This window comes from Meriones unguiculatus, chromosome 20 (genome assembly GCF_030254825.1).
Source record: "Meriones unguiculatus strain TT.TT164.6M chromosome 20, Bangor_MerUng_6.1, whole genome shotgun sequence".
Taxonomy (NCBI): Eukaryota; Metazoa; Chordata; class Mammalia; order Rodentia; family Muridae; genus Meriones; species Meriones unguiculatus.
In genome coordinates this window covers 33,541,607-33,564,434 of record NC_083367.1, presented here as the reverse complement: position 1 = coordinate 33,564,434, position 22,828 = coordinate 33,541,607, and the positions used below count along the sequence as shown (strand labels likewise).

The 22,828-nt window shown below is 37.6% G+C and overlaps 1 protein-coding gene across 11 annotated transcripts in view; it reads left to right on the top strand.

Moving 5' to 3' along the window:
* The window catches only part of Pkib (cAMP-dependent protein kinase inhibitor beta), a 102,241-nt gene that overhangs the window by 2,190 nt on the left and 77,223 nt on the right, over nt 1–22,828 (top strand). For 9 of the 11 annotated variants that reach the window (XM_060373244.1, XM_060373233.1, XM_060373241.1 and 6 more), the window contains exon 2: nt 14,615–14,707. The gene's annotated coding sequence lies outside the window, so the exon portion shown is untranslated. Of the gene's footprint in view, nt 1–13,959; nt 14,085–14,614; nt 14,708–22,828 lie in introns of all 11 variants that reach the window. The other 2 variants (XM_060373236.1, XM_060373235.1) reach the window with 1 other exon arrangement.

Genomic DNA, 22,828 nt, shown 5'->3' with positions numbered 1-22,828 from the left:
TTTGTGGTCTTCTGTTCTCAACTCCAGGAAATTGTGAATCTAGTTTTCAGTTTCTGCAGGCTTTCTTTCTTTAAACGTTTCAAATAAGCAGTATACTATCTGTTATTTGGTTTCTGGCTTTGCCCGCAGTATGATTTTGTGGTATGTCTGTACTGGAGTAGGCATCAGTGTTTTAGTCCTTTTTAACTGCTGAATAATCTTCCATTGTGTGGACATACCATATTTTTTCCATTTTTCGGTTGATGTGCATTTGGACTTTTTATTTATAATTTATAGTCATTTATTAGAGGATTTTATAAATGCATATAATGTGGGTTGGCTGAATCCAGCTTTCTATCACTTCACTCCAATTTCTATCCTTCTACCTGCTATTCCTTCGCAATTTCACATGTTCTTTTTTCAAACTCACTGAGCCCACTCACTGCATATGTATGGCATGGCTGTGAGACCAGGTAATGGAGCGTGGGTAGCCTTCAGAGCACATTCTCTTAAGAAAATCAACTCCTCCTCTCCCATTGTCAGTCACCAATAGCTTTACAGCTAAGGGTAAGGCTTCATGACCATCTCTCCATTCGTGCTGGACTTTTGTCAGGTTTGATCTTGTAGAGATCTTGCGCATGCCGTCACAGCTACTATGAGTTTATGTGCAACTATCCTGTTATAACCAGAACATACTGCTTTCCTGCTTTCGTGTAATCATCACTGCCTCCGGCTCTTACAATCCTTTCAGTCCTCTTTAGTGATTTATCTCTGAGCCTTGAGAGGAGAGGGTGTGATACGCATGTTCCATTAAGTTCTGAGAAATTTAGTCAAAGTCTTTTATTTTCTACCTGTGGATGAGTTGTGTATGGGGGGCTAATCACCTCTGCAAAAAGAAGCTTCTGTGACGAGGACTGAGAGATGCACTTGTCTATGCTATAAGCTTTCAGGTCTTGGTCCGACACTATGTCCTTTCAGGATAATAATAGTAGGAGGTTGTCTTCTAGGGCCTATGACCTACTCAGCTCCAGGTTCTAGGCCCCATTTAAGGTAGCAGTTATGCTTTTAATTATATGTCTATTTATAGTGTTTGTGTTTGTGTGTGTCCAAGTGTGTCCATAGCATGCATACGAAGGTTAGAGGACAACGTGGGAAAATAAGTTCATTTCTTCTACCATTTGGGTCCAAGGACCAAACTCCCATGTTCAGGCTGGATGGCAAAAGCTTTTAACCACAGAACCATCTTCCTGGTTCCGTATCATTGTCAATTTGGGCTGTTATGAATGCCAATGCTAAGAACATTCACATGTAAGTCTTTGTGAGCTAATATTTTCTTTTCTTTTCAGTAGATATTAAACCATGAAATTTCTTGGTTACATATTAAAACTATGTCTCTCTTTTTAAGGAACTCATTTGTTTAGTAGAATGAATTTTAGTAAAAGTTTTGTATGTACAAAAATGTAGAAAGTTCTAGAGCTTTTAGTGTGTGTGTGTGTATGTGTGTGGTGTGAGTGAATGAGAGATAAACAGATAATAAATGATAGATATGTGGACAGACAAACAGACGATAGAGGCACACACTGAGGAAGTTTTCTTTCAATGTTAAAGCTCAAGTACAGCAAACGACTCTGAAAAACGTTACATTTTCACTAATATTTCTTGCTTAATGGTTTATTTTAAGCAAACGAAAGCAAAGCAGGCTTAATCAAGACTGAATTTGCATTTAAAATGAGACAGAGATCCATTTGAAATGTGCACTTTCAGATGTTTCTAACAGCCAAACTTGTGTGGTTTGACAGTAAATTTGGTCGTTTTCCATTTTGTTTAGTGCAAAGCTTGGGCTAAGGAAAAAAAAAGATTCCTTTTGAATGTCAAAACAATTGATGGAGTCTACAATAAAAGAAGCCTCCTTATCTAAAGTATCATGCAAATACTAAGTAATCATCTCCTAATGCAGGCGGAAAAGCAAAAGCCTCCTGATTCAGTAATTACATCTATAAAAACCACATATTGGGAATAAGTTAAAGACTAAAGGCTTCCTTTTAAAACCTTTCCTATCGATGCATGCTTTTCTAAATCCTGTTGGTCTCATGCATTATCACATACTCTGTATACAGCTTTTCTGTGTCATTGTCAGTTAATGTTATTTCACAAGAAAAGTTCTAGGTCACACCTGCAGAACCCAAAGTGGTTATTATTTTTCTTCTCACTAGAAGTAGAACTGATTTTGAGAAACGAGAGTTTCTGCTTTTTACTCAAGTGAGGGAAGCATTTTTTTTTTTCAGCTCTCAATGGCTACTGGCAACTGTGTGCATCTGCCCAGGTAGGGTGATTGCTGTGGACTTCATAGAAAATGTGCATTTGTGTCTCTGAGTCACTTGAAGTCTTAATATGACAGTGTTCAGGAAAGGTTTTTTTTTGTTTTGTTTTGTTTTTGTTTTTGTTTTTTGTTTTTGGTGGAGGTGAGATGTTGAGATAAAGAATGTACTGGATTCAGATTTGACTCTGTTCCTGAACAGGAGGCAGCAGAAATTTTCAGGCAGGGAAGGGGACCAAGGGTACAGAGATGCTGCAAACAGCGTGGAGTCAGGACACTGTTGACACCTGTTTGCTGGAGCAGCAGCTGGAGCCTCTGACTACAAGATGGACAGATAGAAGGCCTCCTAGGATCCTCCCCACTCACTCCCCACTTCCTTAGAAGTTCTAACATTGCTCTGCTGAAGAAAAGAAGCATCACCTCTGTGTGGGGTGTTCCACATGGGCTACTGAAGGTGTTCATTTCGGGAATAAAATAAAAGGAGCAACTGAGGCCCAGTTCAACAGCCTCAGAAATAAAGCAAGTCCCACATTCTTCCTTCATGTGCTTGTATTCTTCCTTCACCAACCTGCTTACTTTTATATTAATTTTCATGCGCTGAGCTTACTGTCTCATGGAGAAAAGAAAACAATTTGTCTCTCAATTTCTCTGTCTCTCTCTGTTTCCATAGATACACATGTGTAAATGGGAGTGATTTATAGCTCAAGCAATTATATTACTTTATTGTGTTTGTTATTTTTTTTTAATGAAAGTAAACACTTTTATTGTGTAGCCTCTGGAGCAAAGTGTAATATTAAACTCAAAATGATGAAATAACACCCCTTGCTTGCCTTTCCCAAAGAGGTCTTTCAAATATAATGAAACAGCCATGTTACAGACAGGATGAATTTTCGTTACACTCTGATGGTTTGTAAGACGTCTATCAACCCCAAAGAAGAAGTTACAAAAGGCAAAACCACTTTGCCTCTCAGTTCCTCTGTCCTTGAAGAGGGATGTCTGTCACCCTTCTCTATGCCGAGGAACAGAAGCAGAACTGTGCACAGAAGTGAAAAGTTAGACAGAAAATAAAAAACCAACTCACTGAAGCCTTTCATACGTTCTAGGAATCAGGAAGTTATGTGTGTTTTTCACTCTTACAAGTCTTGGGTAGGTAGATAGATTGTGTGGTGGTTCAAACAAATATTTCTAACCATTAATAAAGTTATCCAAATTAGGAAGATTAGATAATATTCTGATGCCAGAAATATTAGAGGCTGAAAATAAAAACTATCAGCCTGATGGTAGCTGAGTTATGTAAGTACAAAAGGCTGAATGCATCGAGGGTTCTTGGAGTGGGGTTGCAAGCTGGCATAATTTATGGAAGCGACAACTTGAGAATGGGAGCAGAACTGAGGAATATTATGGATTATATCTCCTTCATTTCTTCATCATTCTCAGAACCTCAGAATATGACATTATGGAAAAATGAGGGCCTACCTTACATATAAAAGATAAATCAGAGATGAGATATGTAAGAGCCCGGTGTATGGAAGCTTGGGCGATAAGCACTTAGTTGGTGTTGGTATGTAGGAGAGGGTCTGATGAGACCTCCTATGGTAAGCATGCAGGAGTAAAGGAATAGAGAGTGCCCTTGGGAGCCCAGGAAAAGCTGGAAAAAGACTTGTTACGGCACCAAGTCAGTCAGAACTTCAGGATGTATGTACACTCACAGGTCCGAGTTGTAAGAGTAATGGCAGGGGGATGGTTAAAAGAGCGTTTGATTTGACAAGAAGACAGGTAAGACAGATGGCTTTGTGATTGTGAGGAAGAATACACAGGAGGCAAGGACATATGTCACAATGCTGAGTACTCCTCTGAGGGTGACAGTGGAGAAAGTTAGTGTCTCTAGATGCTAGAGTCAACGCCTAGATGTTAGAGTCTAAATCATTCTCAGTCAATGTTTCAAGAACCCATTTGTGGGAGTGGCTGTGAGTCTAGAAAAGATAAGTCATGGGACTGTTTTCTAAAGGAGGGGTTTACATTAAGGACAAACATGTTGTATGCTCTTTGACCTGAAATAGAAGTTTAAAAAAGCATTATTATACATTTTCCACGGAAATGGCTATGTTAAGGAAAGGGAAATTATTCTCAGACTAGATATGTTCAAGTGCCTCACTTATTTTCAACCCATGGAACTGTTAGTATAGCTATGTTTTCTAGATGAATAAGTGAAGAATGGTTGTTCAGTCTTTTATTCACACATGTGGTATATGGGTGTGTGTACATGTATGTGTGGGTATGTGCAATCACCCATTCGTGCATGTGCAGGTAGAGAACAGAGGTCAATGTCAGTGCCTGCCTTTATTGTTTCTGTCTTTTGAGGCAGGGTCTCTCACTGTCGTTGGAGATTGTCATTTCAGCTAGACTAGTGGGTCAGGGAGCCACTGGGAGAGGTCTGTCTCTGCCCTATGCAGTTCTGGGGTCACAGACCAGCAAACTCCAAGATTTTATGTGCGTTCTGGGCATCTAAATGTATGTCCTTGTGCTTGCTTGCTCAGCAAGCGTTTTACCCACTGTGGCATCTCCCTAGTCCCTCTGTCCAGCCCTTTAATAAAAAGTATCAGAGCCCATTTTGATTGATGCATAAATCCAAATCCTTGGTCCACTGGAAACTGAACTGAATGGAAAATGATAGCTGATCTATCACACTGGCCATTCTAAAAGTCTAAGTGTGCGACACACTCAGCTTATTCTTAGTGTCAGTTATAAGGATGACTACAGAAAGGTAGTATAATCATGTGAGTACTCTATCTACTGTAGCCTTTCCTGGCCATTATCCTACAGTCTTGCTGTAGGATAAACCAATCATCTCAGAGTCCGATGTGGACTCAACAATAGGGAAATTAGACATGTCTTTACCCTTTGAAGGGTGAACATTGGCTTTCACTCATTTGCCTGGAGGAGAATGGGAAAAGCTTTCAAGGAAAGAGAGGAACAGGTTCCCTTTTCTATAGATCTCGGGAAGCTCTCTGTGATAGGGTAGATGTTAGCTAAAGAATGTTAAACTTCTAATAAATCCCAGCAGAACTTGTCTGACCTTTATAAGTCTGTGTTTAGGGTTCTAGTTTGACTTAAATGTCCATGATTTTGAAAGTAGACATTTATTTTTTGAATCATGTGTCTTCATTTTCCCTTTAAAGCTGTACGCTGACACTTTATCTATAGTATGAGACATTTCTTTTCTACAACCCCTCACATATTTTGTGAATGGAGATGGTTGAATTATTAACCATAATGGAAAATATGTGACAAGTTATCATAAAGGGACAAGAGATGTTTATGAGATTTATAAACTTGAATACTCAAGCTTTCAGTCACAACCTGATGCAGAATTCAAATATTTTGCAAGAAACCAAATGACTTTTCTTAATTATCAAGCTTTACTCAGAAAAAAAAAAAGCCTCCAATTTTTCTGTAACTAATTTCCAAAGCATATCCCTACCTAGGGTTTTAGTGCCTGTCTCATGTTCAATCAGGATGTACCATAAGCCCATCTTTGAAGCAACTGCTGTGTTGGAGAAAATGTATCAAGCTTTCTGGGAAGGTGTGACTCACGCCACCTTGAACAAGTGGCTATGATTAGGGGCTTGTGAAACTTTGATTAATCTGCTTTTGGTCTCACTGTCTTGGAAACAAGTGAGTCTGGCAGAGCATGAGCAGAAAAGGAAAACTGCTTAACAGAGATAATGAGGAAAGAAAATTACAGCCATCTTCTAACCTAAGGAAGGATGGCTTAACATGAAACCAGAGGTGCAAAACAGGGTCTGGTTCCAAAGGCTGTTTTATGTGTGAAAACCATGAATATGATTAACAAATGTGTTGACATCTATTTGGACTGAGTAGCACTAATTTTTGATGTCTTGCTGTTCTGCTATATTCTTTGCATTTTAGGTTGCAAAATAAGTAAGCTTTGTAGAAATAAATCTTGTTCAGCATGATCATCTTTAATTATCATTAATGGGTTTTATTAGATATAGTCAGTATTGAAGTAACAAATTGAAGAGAAACAATAAGTGTGAAATAGAATCTTTCTCCTTTATATAATTATATATCTATGGCTAACACCTAAAGAAAATATGGACAAAAGATTTTGGAGATAATACCTCAAAAATCATTAAGCAACAAATTAAAAGGCTTGTGTTGCCATCTCTGCTTTTAGTTAGTCATGTGGTAGTAGACAAATCTCTTATTTTTTGAGACTTCAGTTTTTCCTCCACATAATTATACAAATATGAAGAAATTGAGTTCAATTGTTCATCATAAAATAAGTACATAAAGCTGCTGATACTATTGTAAAAAGAGCTTATAATTCTGTTTTTTCACTCCTTTAAAATTTATTTATATTTTTATAAATTACAGTTTATTCACTTTGTATCCCAGCTGTAGCCCCCACACTCAGCCCCTCCCAATCCCACCCTTCCTCCCTCACCTCCTCCCATGCTCCTCCCCAAGTCCACTGATAAGGGAGGTCCTCCTCCCTTTCCCTCTGACCTTAGTTTATCAGGTCTCATCAGGACTGGCTGCATTGTCTTCCTCTGTGGCCTGGTAAGGCTGCTCCCCCCTCAGGGTCAAGTGATCAAAGAGCCAGCCACTGAGTTCATGTCATAGACAGTCTCTGTTCCCATTACTAGAAAATTCCACTTGGACACTGAGCTGCCATGGGCTACCTCTGTGCAGGGGTTCTAGGGGTTCTAGGTTATCTCCATGCATGGTCCTTGGTTGGAGTACCAGTCTCAGAAAAGACTCCTGTGCCCAGAAGTTTTTGATCTGTTGCTCTCCTTATGGAGCTCCTGTATCTTCCAGGTCTTCCTATCTCCTCCTTCTTTCATAAGACACTCTGCACTCTGCCCACAGTTTGGCTAAGAGTCTCAGCATTTCCTTTGATACTTTGCTGGGTAAAGTCTTTCAGCGGCCCTCTGTGTTGAGCTCCTGTCCTGTTGCCTGTTTTCTCCCTCTTCCGAAGTCCATCCCGTTTGTCATTCTGAGTGAGGATTGATCATCTTACCCAGGGTCCTCCTTCTTGCTTAGCTTCTTTAGGTGTACAGATTTTAGTATGTTTATCCTATCTTATAGGTCTAATATCCACTTATGAGTGAGTATATACCATGTGTGTCTTTCTGCTTCAGGAATACCTCACTCAGGATGATCTTTTCTAGATCCCACCATTTGCCTGCAAATTTCATGATTTCCTTGTTATAATTCTATGTTTTAATGCTGCATGTACACATTCTCTTTCATGCTCATCTCTGAGAATGATCATACACAACATTTATTTTGTTCTGGAGAGATGAGTCAGTTGTTAAGAGCACTTGCTGCTCTTCCAGAGGATCTGCATTTGACTCCAAAGTGCCCACATGGCAGCTCACAACCATTTATAACTCCAGTTTCAGGGAATTCTGTATCATTTTCCAGCTCCCATGGGCACCAGTCATGCACATGGTACACAAACATATTTTCAGGCAAAACATCCAGACAAGTAAACAAAAACAAAGAACATCTTAAAGTGTGTTTTATTTAAAAATTTAATGAACTTTGGAACTTAGTACATCTGTCTTTTGAGGTAAAAGCCTAACTAAACTTAAACAAATACATACTTAAAATTATCCTCTTGGATGCAGGCATATCTGTCTGTTTGTTAGTGATGTATGTAAATGGGAGCAAGTGAGTCTCTGCCTTCTCCACAGGGTGCTGAGAATTCTGTCTGCTCATGGCAGGTGATCGAATCTAATAAATCTAACTGTCCACCTTGGAAAGGAACAGAAAGCGTTGAGGCACTTCAGAGCCTTCAAAGACAAGAAAGATAAACTGGAAGCAAATCAGAAGAACTGTACAGATGATGTAGCAGTTGAGGTGGTCCTTTAAGCACTGAAGAAAATTCCATGAATGGAAAAAAAGAATCTTGAATTAGAAGGTAGTGGGAACAAAAGGACAGATGCAGAAAAGGATAAGGGAGAGCTATGAATATTCAGGACCCAGAGAAGGTTAAGAGTAGACGTGGAGATTGAGGGTGCAGTGGAGGGCTTTAAATACCAGAATGAAGACTTTGTGTTTCAATTTGTGGCTTATGTTAATGAAACTGCATTTTTGTGAACCCAAATCCATTTGAACAGGTTGTTCATATGTGATCAAATCTAAGAGTGAAATATATATGTATATATCATTAATAAAATACAGTAGTCATTGATACTAGCCACAAATTTAAGCACTAAATTTTAATCTGATAAATTTCAGTTTGTATATGTGTACATACTTTGTATGTATACATATATATCAGACTGAAACTTGCTGTTTAAATTTGTGTCTAATGTTAATATATATAGTCTCTCTATATTCTGATATATATATCCAGTCTAATATATATGCACAAATATATAGTCTCTATATACATATCAATATATACATACTTATATACTCCTTCTATCATATATGGATATAAATATTATAATTATAAAATGTCTTTTCTTCCACATATGCATATACGCATATATATTTAGTCTGACATATTTGTATTTAGACTGACATATATGCATATATATATAGTCTATATATACTCCACATGGTACATATATATTCAATCTGATATATGTATACATGTAAATCATGCATATTACCATGTTCATGGCTGGTGCCCATGGGAACCGGAAGAGGACACTGGATTCCCTGAAACTGGGGTTATAAATGGTTGTGAGTTGTACAAATAGATCAGACTGAATATATGTATATATCATTAATAAAATTATATAAAATTTTATGATATTTATATTCATATATTGTAGAAGAAAATGGTCATTGGCAGAATCTGTAAAATAAGAGAGTTCTGGTCTATTGCTGATCAGGTAGAGATTAGTAACATCAAGTGGCCGTGCAAAAAAAAGCAGTGCCTAAAGAGTAAGTTTTAGTCAACCTGGGTTCAGAACTCAGCTCTGCTACTTATTTCTCCTTTTATTTTCTAGAAATCTCTCACTTTTGCCCTCTCAGTGTAAGTGTGTCATGGAGACAACAGCATTCGCTTGTCATCACTTTTTCTAGTACCTAATACACCTCCACTCTCTGTGACTATTATGTTAGTATGAAGGTCTGTTTTATGCTCTAAGAGTTTGGGCTGGGTCTGTAAGGTACATGCAGATTGAGGACTAACGGGGGAGAAAGAAAAAATAGTGACCTCAAAATGTTAAGAAGATATTGTGAAGTTTAACCTGCAATCCCCAGATGATGGTATGTCTAAAGTAGATCACTTTCTGCATTTAAAATGGTGACTGTCGGGAGCTGGAGAGTTAGCTCAGCGGTTAAGAGCACTGGCTTGTTCTTCAAGAGGTCCTGAGTTCAATTCCCAGAAACCACATGGTGGCTCACAACCATCTCTAATGGGGTATGATTCTGGTGTGCATGAAAGCAGAGCACTCGTATACATAAAATAAATAAATAAATCTTTAAAAAAAATGGTGACTGTCATTTGCTCCAAGGAAGAGGAGGAAGGGGGTCCATGTGACTGTGTCTGTGTGGTGAAAGTAAAGAAATCTCCCCAGTTTAACACGATCTAGGAGTGGGTTCCAAAGATGAAGCCTTCTCATTTTTTTTCATTAAAGATCCAAAATTCTAGAGGAATAACTAAATCTAGAGGTAAGGTGTTGTTTTTTTTTCTTTGAAATTTCATATACATCTTAAAATGTTTATATATATATTATTCTAATTTATAAGCATATCTATTTCATTTTTATGTGTAATTTATGCTATACAGAATCAAGCAGAATTGTGTAGATGCTCAACATTAATCATGCGCTGGTGATTCCATATACCTCCATATACCAGTGATCTTGCAAGTGTTTCTAACAGCACTGGGTCCTAATTGAAGATACACAGGTTCAGCAGGGCATGTAACTGGTCAGTTCAACACATTAAGATTTCTCTCCATGTGTGTCAGCACAGGCAGGCTAGGAATTAGGATTTCTTATCTTCAGAGTTTGTGCTCAAGACAGATAATGGCACTGCTCCTAGCATTAAAGTGCTTTTAGTTTTTTGGCAAGAGAGTTGCACAAGCATAGATATGGACCTAAGTTTCTGTGGCAATTAATAAACTCATGGGAATAAGGCTTATGCATACCTCTAGTTCAGGGTAATGGAGAAGAAGAATGGTTGCGTGATATGGTGATTGAGGCCTGGATTCATGGGCTTTTGTGAATTATTTTCTCATGGTCCTATTTAATTTTTCAACTAGTATCTTGAAACAGGCAGATGTTGAGTAAATGCTGACTTGGGACTTTTTTTAAAGGAGGTTTTATAGTTAGAACAATTTAGGTTCAATCCAGAGCACAACCACATAAGCCAGATGTGGTGACGCAAGTCAGTGACCAGAAACTCAAGTTCATTCTCAGCCATGTAATAAATCTGAAGCCAGCCCGGGCTATATAAGACCCCATCTCAAAACCAAAACAAGCAAAACCCAATTGCTGGTTAGTATGAAAAGTTATGCTTTTGAGATGGGATCTAGATCAATATTAGTGATTGGTTCCTGAATATGTAGCTCCTTTGGGTGTTGGGATTCAGTGGTAGAATGCTTGTCTAATTTTCCAAAGAATTGGGTTAGTGCCGCAAGGAAAAGAAAAAAAAAAAGAAAAGAAAACACAGGTAACCAGACTGTAAAGACTATGTCACTCAAGAGATAGCTGATGAGTTGGTTTAAAGGCATTCATTATAGTTTAAAGAGGCATCAGGAGATGAAGGTTTGTTTTAGTTTTTGGCAAATTACATTGTGTGTTGGTGGCCACTTGGGAGACAGAAAAAGCCAAAGACAGTAAAAGGTGCCCAGTCTTTATATATTTCACACTTTTCCCCAGAAATACTGTTTTCTTATCAACAGTACATTACACCATGGTCACCTCCTTAATTCTAAGGCCTAGGTCAGGCCTCAAGGAGATCAAGTTGGGCATGGTCTGAGCTGTTGCAGAGCAAAGGATTAATGGGAAGGTAAACAACGTCAAAACAATGTGACTAAAGTCACCATAGCAACTGTGATCAAGTATGGACATGACCAGCTGTCTTTATCAGTTATGTTGAAATCAGGGCCAGTTACTCTGAGGAGGTTGACCTTATTGCCAGATCTTAAAAGATAACCAGTGTTTTTTCATGTAAGGAGGAGTGTGTTCTGGGAAAATGAAAGAGATATGACGCACAAGGTGTGTTGGAGGAACTGTGATTCATTCAGCATAATGGAGGTGTGCTGTATGGGACAGGGGCTAGAAGTGGAACAGGAAATAGAATTAGAAGTGCTTCATGTGTCATGCTATATATGCTTGGCCTAGATTGAAGGCTTTGAATTAGATGAGTAATGGAATTCCATTTCTACTGTGGTGACATGGCTAAGGGTTCCTGTCCCTCTCCATGCATTCCTCCTTCTCTACTGAAGAGTCTCAGGACATTGAGGGGAATGAGGACAGGGCAGAACTCATGACCTTCAAGGTGTAGGTCAGATATGGAAAAGTATGATTCATTTGGGTTTGTTGCATTGTAGTGTGTGAAACTAAGGTAACTCTGAGACAGAACGTCTGAATGTGAGTTTAACTATACATAGAGAAGTGAAAGTTTTGCATAGAAGTTTCTATGCTGAAATAAGAGTTGTGTACTCAAATATTATGTAAAATTAAAATTTCTGTCCTTGATTTCTCTTGCTCTTTTTCTTCCTTTTATTTTCTCCCCTTTCCTTTCTTCTTTCTTCCTGAGAATCTTACTATGTAGCCACAGCTAGTCTCCTACAATATGTCTTCCTCAGCCTCCCAAATATTGGAATCACAAGTTTCAGATAAGTTAGGCATAGTTTTCCATGGACATTGTGATTTAATTGTCTACTGACTTTTCTATGAACAGAAAGTAGATAAATGGTTAAGTTCTTTGAAACAGTGAAAACTTTACAAGGCATACTTTAAATGTGACTTAATACATATTGGCTCATTTATTATTTATTTCAGTACTTAGACTTTTTGTTCTACATTTTGCTTCAGTTGCTTTAGTTTTTCTGACAGACCCTGTAACTCTCCAGGGATAGAGTTTAAATCAAGGATACACTCAAAAAACCCTTCACGCTGAAAACTAACCCTGCCCTGATTTTTATTTAGCAACAGTGGAGAGCTTCCTGAGAGGCATGTGTGTATTATATAACTAGTCATAGAACCATGGGCCCCTAGGATTGTTCCTGGGAACCTGGACCACTTGCGAGCCACTGAGCTGGAGTGCTCTTGCAAACAGCTGGGGCAAAAGGACTGTTACCTAGCAGTCCCTTTGGAGCAGTCATAAAGCATTGTTGCTGAGCAACCAGGGGCCTCTTGGTGCCACATCCTCCATGGAGTTTTAAAGTAGTGGTAGGTCAACTCCCTTTGGGAGGAGCAGTATATCCTGACAGGGTCTGAACCTCCCTCATGGGCATGGGGCTGTTTGTTATCAGTAAGTGTCTGACCTTATCATCAAAGATGGTAACTTATATACTATAGGCATACATGCCTTTTACAGAATTGTAAATTGAATTGAATATAAACTCGGGGAAGGGTATGTAGCAATGGCAGCAGGAATTCATACACAAATATTTTGATTGTGGTTTTTCTGTCCTTCAGGTTTGATTGTAAGGTATGTCTCCTGGCCCAAAGGGAAGTCATTTTTCATTGTGTGACATGGAATATGTAATGTTCTTTGTTAATATTATTTAGCCAAGCAAATATTTACATCGGAGAAAGACTAGCAAGCTAATTCTAATCTAGTCAAGAGGCCCTGGGGAGTCAAGTACTTGATTCAACATCATTTTCTCACAGTATTTGGGATACTTTTTTGAGTTTTCTTTTAATATTTATATAGTACATAAATATTAAGAATTGATAAAAATGTTGAAACTCATCAGATTTCTGAAGAGGATTGAGTTCCAACTTTAGAAGTCAATGTTTCTCTGCTGAGCCAATGTTTCTTCTGAAGATTCAGACCAATGTTCCACAGACCAAGACTCAGTCCTGTGGATGGTGTGCGATAATTCAAGGCTCTGTCAGAAGTGGAGTCTGAACTATCCATAACAAAGAAAAAGTTTTATTGCTTTATTGACCTGAAGAGTTTGTGGAGGATGAGTCAGAAGAGGAAAGTCTTATAGGGTTGTCATAATCTCTGCAGGGAATGATGACGTGGGAAAAAAGTGTGTGAGGAGGGAGTGGCCAGACTGTATGATAAATACAGAATAAATGCAATTGAATTAGTGAACTAAAGAACATGAGACTGGAACCACAGCCACTCGGTGACTGAGTAACAAGGTAGGCAAGAGAAGAAAGAAGACAGCGCTGGTCTCTAAATTGATAGCATAAGACTGGGCTCTCTCCTGGTATGATTAACTCTATTAGAGTTGGACGAGCAGAAGAGCATTGACCACACCAGTCCTAGGTTTAGAAGAACAGCAACCAGATGATCTCCATAAAACAAAGCATTGTTTTATTTTGTTTTATTTTTTTCATCTGGGACAAGGACTATTTATCCTATGTCTGTTCACATATGTAGAATGTTCAAGTGAGGTGAACATATTTACCCACGGGTCAGTTGTAGCCACACCTATTACCAAAGTATGGACATGAAAATAATGGGGTTCTTTTGTGCTTTACTAGATCTAAAATGGTGCCATTTTATGTAGAAAACCTGAAAGAATACAAATGGAAAAATTGTGCAAGTAGGTCGTCTGGCCTGTTCATTGAAAACCTCCAGCTTAACACTGGACACCGAGGCATTATGCGTAAGCTCAGTTTTATTGGATTTTTTTTCTCTAGGAATTCCAATATTGTGTGATGTGATTGAGAAAAACAATGGCCTTGCTCCTTGGCACTGGGATTCAAAGACAACTGCTGTAGGAATATATTGTGTTTTTCAATCGCACGGTTTAGAAAGGCTGCCATTCATCTAGACAATTGATTTGACATAGAAATGGTGATGAAAAACGTGTTTTTGTTTTAACTGTTTAGGAAGCTCTTACACAGTTTGAGAAAAAAAATACAAAAAACGGTTGCTTAGAAGGTATATGATTATACATATTGCATATGTATAATATAGTCATATTATTTATTATTTACATATATATGAAACAGACAACTGCTTGCTTAAGAAATTTGTTCTCCTAGTCTTAGAGAAACAGAAAAATTTCAAGGTATTTTGTCCTTTTAAATGACATTTTTGTTTAAAAAAAACTACTTGTTCATTTCAATAATGGATAAAGAACTAGAGACATTTATCTTTATAATTTTTCCTTTTTTTTTTTTTTACCTTCAGGGGTCAGGATATACTGAAAACAACTCAAGATAAATCCAGGGAGGCAGGAAACCATAAAGTCACCAAGACCACATTCAGGCAAGAAATACAAAGGTAGGTAAACTTTTTGTCCCATTGATCCTTGGATTGAGGGTGTCACCAAACATGTCTTTAGTGCTTTAAAGCCAGAGGACACTGAAGAAAAAGGGTAGTGATGTGGCTTCAGTTTAGAAAATTTACTCAGTATTGTCCTATCAACCATTTCTAGTGATAAATTAATAGTGAGCAATACTAGAGATATCGCTTGAATATCAGAGATATAAATTGCCATTTGGTGTCTCCTGGGAGTCTGAGGGTAGTAGAGAAAGAACATGTTTTGATATTTCTATTCTTCTTAGTGGTGCCTCTTTAAATTGACTCAGTGACAGCCAATGGCCCATTAAAATCTTTTAAAATTCTAGCCTTTAACTCTGGAGAGAATGTCAGTATATCAATTATTACTCTCCTTGGAAATAATTTTCTGAAGGACCACCAAAAGCAATTCATGTCAATTGTGTTTTGTTTTGTTGAGAGAGGGTCTTGCTATATAGCCTAGGCTGATCTTGAACATTTATCTCAGGCTTTGGCCTTAGCCTCAGAAATGGTAGGATTGCACAACTATTTTCAAGAAAATATTCTTGATAGTGTCGACAGGTGGGCATACAGCTCAAAATAAAGCATTTTGAGGAATCAGAAAAACACTATTTTTAAACCATTTACGTATAAGTATCTCAATATGTAGATATATACGCACACATTTAAGACATGCATTTGATAGGTATGTTGACAATTTAGGCCACCTCTGTATTTCAGTCTTAATTGCATTTTATAATGGTGGAATTTGCCTTGAGGCCACTCTGACCTTTAGTTCTGTGTTCTGCCATCTGGAGTGAGAAATTAATTCTTCCATTTACAGTTTAGATGATGTAGGAGGGCATGGGAAAGTCCTCAGCCTGGGCTGAAGTGTTCTCCTGTTCTCAGATCCTCGAAAGAACAGGTTCTCAGGCCCTTTGCCTGGGCTTCTGGAGACCAGTGTGCACTTTCTTTTCACCCAGTGAGATTGAGATACTGCTAATGGGTTCCAGGTCTTATTGGAACATTTTCATTGTAATTTCAATGTTTAAACTTGTCAGTGAAGAATAGTATCTTCATTGACATTTACTTTTTATAAGCAAGTGATTTCAGTAAAATAATTTTGTGAAAAACATTTATTTCTACTACAGCCATTCTAGTCTCTACACTGCAGAAAAATAATAAAATCATAAGTACTTGTTTTGCACTTGAGGAGAACTAGAAATGATACATAAAGAAATTACCGGGTCAGTAGGGTGGGCTGAATGCTCAGGATTTATCAATAGAAACCAGTGAATTCTCCCCAAAAGCTCTGGGAGGAGGTGAAGAGGGTTGTTCCTTTCCAGGATGAAGGCTGGCCTGCTGGCCAACTGCACATATTTAGCCAGTGGGTGGTGAAGTTGGATATGAGTCTAATTCTGTCTTCTGTTAAACCTATGTCCTTGGCCAATGTGGACAGCAAAAGCTAGAATTCTGACTTTAAATGATCATAGCATCTCACTCTCATCAGACATTTATTCTCCACTGCTGAAATATACGCTCTTAGGCGGGAATAATATTTCTCTACTCATTGAACTCTGTGACAGAAATAACACATTTCACACATTCATTTTTATAGGAAAACACTAATTTCTCAACCCTCTCAAAAATTAATGAGAGCAAAAAATTAAAAATATTAGGCAAAGAAATCAGAAATCAACAAAAGAAAAAATACAGTTAGTATATGTATAACTGGAATGTAATAGTTTTCAAAGTTGGAAATTTTTTTTGCATAATTTTATAGTTATAGATGAAAAGATAATACCTACACTTTTGATTTTCTAACAGATTCCAAATGTTTATTTTAAGAAAATAATGTGTATACCACTTAGAAAGTTTAGACAGTAAAAGCTATTTAAAACACACACACACACACACACAAACACACAAACACACACACACACACACACACACACACACAATATTCCCAATAAATCAGGAAAACCTCTAAGGGTTGATTGTAACACATTTGATCACCTGAACTTAAATTCACTTTATAAATTCTGATAGATAAAATAGAAAGAGAAATAATTATCATCTGTGTTAAGAACTACTTTAAATTCTTTACAATATATGTTACATTTTTTTTTTTGTTTTTATGTTACATTTTAAATTTTAACTTCTAGGTGGTATTAGTGGCAGTCCTTTTTGTTTTACAGACTTGGTAACTGGGCACCAGAGAAGCTAAACAGCTTGGCCTCGTTCACACAGACAATAAGTAGCAAAAGTGAATTACTACTCATGAGGTTTAACCCATGAGTCTTTAGTCTTAAATACTGTACATTGCTGTTTCTTAGAAGTCGTAACTTTGAAAAGTTATAATTATTTGGGAAAAGATGTCAAAATAATGAGTATCAAAATAAAAGAACACAGTAACTTAGGAATAGAGAAGATAACTGTATAAGTCAGTTTACTTTTCCATAATAAACAGACAAGTATAGATAAAACAATAGCTATAGATATAACAATCTGATTTATAACAATAATATATACCCATGTATAGCCCTATAGAAAATATGTAAGAATCAAATGAAAAGAGTAAAAGTAGAATGAGAAGCATAAAACAAGATCAGCAGTGAGCAACGTTTATATCGCTTTCCTGGATAAGAAGAATAAGTGTTGTGTAAAATTTATCTACCCCATATTTACTTACGAATTTAAAATAACTTAATTTGCAACCCAAAAGAGAATTTGGGTAAAAGTTTGCTATTGAAATGGAAGAATGAATGGCTTGAGAAAGAAACCATTTTGGGAAAAAAAAAAAGGGATAGTTTAAGAATTTTCCATTTCTGGGTATAAAAACATGCTAAAATGCTATAACTAATACAGTGATCTTCTTCGCCCTCCCCCCACTAAAATAGAAATTTAAAGGAGCAGTTATAGTTTGAATGAGAAATGTCCCCGATAGGCTCCCGTAGTTGAACTCTGGGTTTCCAGATGGTGGCCCTGTTTGGGGAGGTTATGGAATCTTTAGGTGGTGCACCCTTGCTGGAGGAATTACATCACTGGGGTATTTGAGTATTTATAGCCATGCCACCACTTCTAGCTTGCTCTCTGCTTGCCTATGTGTGGTTGAGATGTGACCAGTCAGCTTCCTGCTCTGGCTGCCATACCTGCCTGTTGCCATTCTGTTCCTGTCTTTGTGGGTTCTGTCTTTCTGGAGCTGTAAGCCAAAATAAGCTTTCCTTTCTCTGGTCTGTCTGGTCATGGTATTTTATCACAGCAACATCAAAGTAACTAATACGGTAGGAACTAAATTAGTTTGAGCACAGTATATGAAAGTAACACATAAATACAGATATCTTATGTTGACTACTCAATGACCAGAACAACAGTAATTTGTTAAATTTTGGAAAATGTAAATTTTATTATAATACACAAGTATTGAATGAAGATTGATGAAAGAATAAAAATGACAAGATATAATTGGTTCAATAAAGATGTTAAAAGAAGAATCCATGGCAGAACAGTGACAGATTGCATTATATTAAAGCTTCCTTATATGTAAATTAACACGAGACACAAACAGCATCATCCTAACAATGACTTTGTTTTACTTATTTTGAGAATAGAATTAATGAATCTAACATTCCAAAAATATGATTGTTTAAAGGCCTAGTGAGACAGAAGCCTATGAGTAAGTTGGTTTCCTACCCTTTGCAATAAATATCACCAAGGTCACTGTCAAAGGATAGATATGTTGTCATAAAATATCATACATAGGTATGTATGTATATATGCATGTGTGGTGTGTGTCTATATATGTGTTTGTGGCGTGTCTCTGTGTATGTGTGTGTATGTCTGTGCAGTGTGTGTGTATGTGTGTCTGTTTGTGTGTGTGATCAGCTAAAAGTAACAACAGCATTAGCATTACAAGCAACATCCTGGAAAAGCAGCAATTTTTCATCAAAAAGACGAATTAAATTTGAGCTAGAGCATTCACAAGAGTGGGGGATTTTAAGTAGGATTTTTCTTTTAATAATTATTGCATGTCAGGGCATATTTTAGAAGTTATTTGTAACATCTTTGAATAATTAAAGTTTTGTACAAGTTTTGAACATGTATCATCAGTAGTAAAAAAAAAAATGAAATCATTCCAGTTTTTTAAATGCGATAGTTAATAGCAGTGGAGTGGTACAGTGATAAGATGTGAAGAAAAACGGTTCCTGTCTTTATTGTAAAGTATGGTGCAACAAGGATGGCTGGTTATTTCCCCTCCATCCAGAGCAGCGTATCCTTTTCAAATGCTGGGGTCCCGAAGCAAATGTGAAAGGGAAATTTATCATCATCAATATACACTGAAGATTTCTAAAGGTTTTAGGGCTTCGGAGGCAAAAGTACTTGCTGCACAAGCCTGACAGTCTGAGGTCAATCTCTTGAAGCCACAGTGGGAAGACAGAATGGGTCTGACCTCCATGCACATGCCAGCACATGTGTACCTGTGGGCATATAAAAGGATGAATATAAACGCTTTAGTTTATGTGAAATATAACAAGTAACGGCAGCCTGTACTATTACAACCAGTTGGCCCTATTAGTAAAAAAGGAACACTTTTTTTTTTCCCCCTTGAGGTTCTGTTAGCATAATTGCAGAATTTTGGCGAGAGTAACCAACTGGCCATGGCCTTTCTATCCTTTCTGGTTGGATCCATGTCTTTGAGCAAAGCATTGGTGCTTGACCACAGTTGGTCTCCTTGAGAACATGGAGGCTGATCCATGCTCTTCTGCCATCACTCAGCTGAAGGGACGTCTCATTTTTTTCATCTGCTGCTCTTTTGATTGCAAGCTTAAGTTATGCTGTACTATATATTCAGCCATCTTTTCCCACCTTTCTTCATTGTCCCTTAGTTGAATTTGATACTTCAATTATCATAAAATATCAACAATAGAGTGTTTCCTTTTTGTCTGACATAGCTTGTTATCAAGAAGGTTTTGGCCTTAGGGTTTGGCCAGCAACCATCTTATGTGCCCTTCCAACAAGAGTTTAGGTACTCTGAATGTTACATCCCTGGTAGACATATCCTTCAGGCTCAGAAGGCATGCTCAAAAATGTTTGAAAACAAGAAAGGAATACATCATGACTGCCTCTGCAATACTCTTCCTGAACACACATAGGTAGTCTTTATTTAAAGGTTGTGTCGGTGGTGTGTGTTGTAGTGTGGTGTATATATAGTGAAATGGGGGGGTATAGTGTGTATGTGTGTGTGTGTTGTAGTGTATACAAAGAGAATGAAGGTGTCTGTGGAGGCCAGAAGAGAGTTTTGTTGAAGCTGAAGTTCATCCTGGTGCTTATGAACTACCTGAGATGGGTGCTGGGAACCAAATTTGGGCTCTGCAAGAGCAGCAGTGATCCATCTCTCCAGCCTCAGATGGAGGTGTTTTAAAATAAGCAATTTCTTTTCTCTCTCTCTCTCTCTCTTCTTCTTCTTCTTTTTCTTTCTTTCTTTCTTTCTTTCTTTCTTTCTTTCTTTCTTTCTTTCTTTCTTTCTTTCTTTCTTTCTTTTTCTTTCTTTCTTCCTTTGTCTTTCTTTCAATAAGTATTTTTATTGCAACAAAACTGCCTTGACATTAAAAAAAAACAACTATAAAAACTTTTCTCTCTCATTAGTAAGAGAGACTAACATTTTGTTTTAAATGACTAACAAAGTCAAACAAACACAGTCTAAAGATAACAAAGTCTTGTTAATCTTCACGCTTGCCAGACTGTCACTTTTTGAAGACTGTAAAAACCACCACCACAAACAGCAAAAAATAAATAATAATAATTAAAAAAAATATCTGTCAGTAGCAATTTGTAGAATGGAAAATGGAGAACAAAACAGGATATACTACTAGAGACCAAAGGGCTATGACAGACACCTCTGTAGTAGAATCAAGTAGAAAGGGTCAAGTTTACCAGGGTTTCTTAGACATCAAAGTGAAGGTTAATAACTACACACACACACACACACACACACACATACACACACACACACTATGCTGCACATAGTGTGTGTGTTTTTCTCACTCCTTTATCTAGCAAGAAGCTTCTGAGATTGTACCCCATTTGTCCCGTGCCTGATGCTGTTTGCTGCGGTTCACCTGCATAGAAATACTGAGCCTAAGTAAAACTAAGGGTGTTAAAGGAGACCTCCATCAGCATCAGATCACGAGTGCCTGGCAGTTTCCATGGATGCATGCTAGCTTTAGTAGTCTCAAGAATATGATGCAGAAACAGAAATCAGTTTGGTATATTCAAAAAGCCAAGCAAGTCTGAGTGGATGGAATTGGAGAAAAATATTTCTGTTTTTTATTGATGGAATGACTTCTGGTACTAGAAAAAGTTCCAGAAGCTTGAACCACTAAGACTGGATATAGTACAGGGAGTATAGATATGAGATAGGAGTACTGAATGGCACAGTGAGTGACTAATGCCACAGAAACTAGTTCACGTGTCAATTTAGATCATGGGAATGAAAAGGGTTCCCGTGAAAAACTGACCACCAGGCTAATTTTGAGTTATGCCAGCAAACCTTGTCACCTAACTCAACCATTGGATAAATTATACATCTCCGATCCTTTGTTTCTATGTTAAAGAACCAGTGGTAGCAAATGAGAGTAGAAAGATATGATTCAAGTCGATGGTGAGAACTGAATAAAATGAGTGTTAATGAAGATATGGTGAGCACTTGATGGATAAATGGTTCTATTCAAATAAAAAATAAGATCTCACCTTGAACAGCAATTTTAGACTGTCTACAGCAGCCTAGAAAGTGAAGATGATGACACCCGTTGATGTTAAAAGTCCTCTCCATCAGAGATTTGTGAAAAAAAAATCTAAAATGTGTTGTAAAAGGACATAAATATTTGTCATTAGAAACTTCTGTTTTGTTAGCATTCTCTTGTCTGTGTTTAGTTTATGGACAATTTTAACTTCATTTTAGCTCAGCTTGTAGTTTTTGGATTATGCCAAAGGATCTAGATTGTCAACTTGAGTTTGTTACTTCAAAAGAGATCTTGGACTATGCATGTGTTACAGCCTGTTCAAAGGCAGCATGCAAGTGCATGTTAGGTGAGCTTGAATTTGCTGGAAGTAGGATGCTGTGCTGCAATCAATTTCTGTTTACCAGTCATGCTGTGGTTATCAATCATTGAGCAATTTACATGAGTCATTGAGAAATCCAGATGGATTCAGGTGGTTGAGCTCCTCCCAGATCATTCTAACAGAAGGCAAATAAAGCAATTAGAAATTGTCTGTTACCATATTAACCCAGTGAGCTGTGGTTGGTATTAAACTTGCTTACCAGTTAGCAAATAAGCACTTGGTGTTCCTCTTTCCGGGCTTCCTTTAACGACCTCACCTTGCCTTTGAACGTAACAATCTATGTTGTTCATAGGTAGGAAGCGTTTAGCGTAAGATGGCTTGATTTGCAATTTTTCCACTTTATGATGTGAAAGCGATAGTCATTCACCAGCAACTGTATTCTGAATTTGGAATGTTAGTGTTTTCTGGAACGCCAGTATGCCTTACAACACTCAGGCTATGATAAGCAGAAACAGTAAGCTGCGGCTTCCAGTCAACCGTGCAACCATGAAAGGAACAGTACAGCTTCTACAGTGACATTTCCAAGCCTTAGTGTTTCATAGATTAAGTGTGCTGCACAAGTTTTGACCTACAAGATTTAACAGTAGCCCATTGCCAGTCAAGGAACTCTTGTGAATTGTGTCTTGGGATATTTAAGCAACATAGAGAGTAAAGAATAAAATGAACTCCCACTTCTGAGAAGGGGCCCATTTCATTGTGGTGTTTCCTGAAACTCCTTTTAAAACAGCACTACAGTTAGTCACCTCTCAAAAGCGTCGCAAGTAGTATACATTGTTCTGATACCTTTTATATTTTCTCACATACATTTCTGTAACCATCTACATATTTTGTTTTGTTTTGCATATTTTAAATTAAAAACCGGATCTGCTTCTTTTTACATGATATTTTTCAGATCAGGGAGGTTCTCTCTTTCTAGCTCTGTGCTCCGTTTGGAATTTTGTATCACTTGATGAAACAAGCATTGCATTTGCTGTTCCTGCCCACTCACCCGCTTTCCTCTTA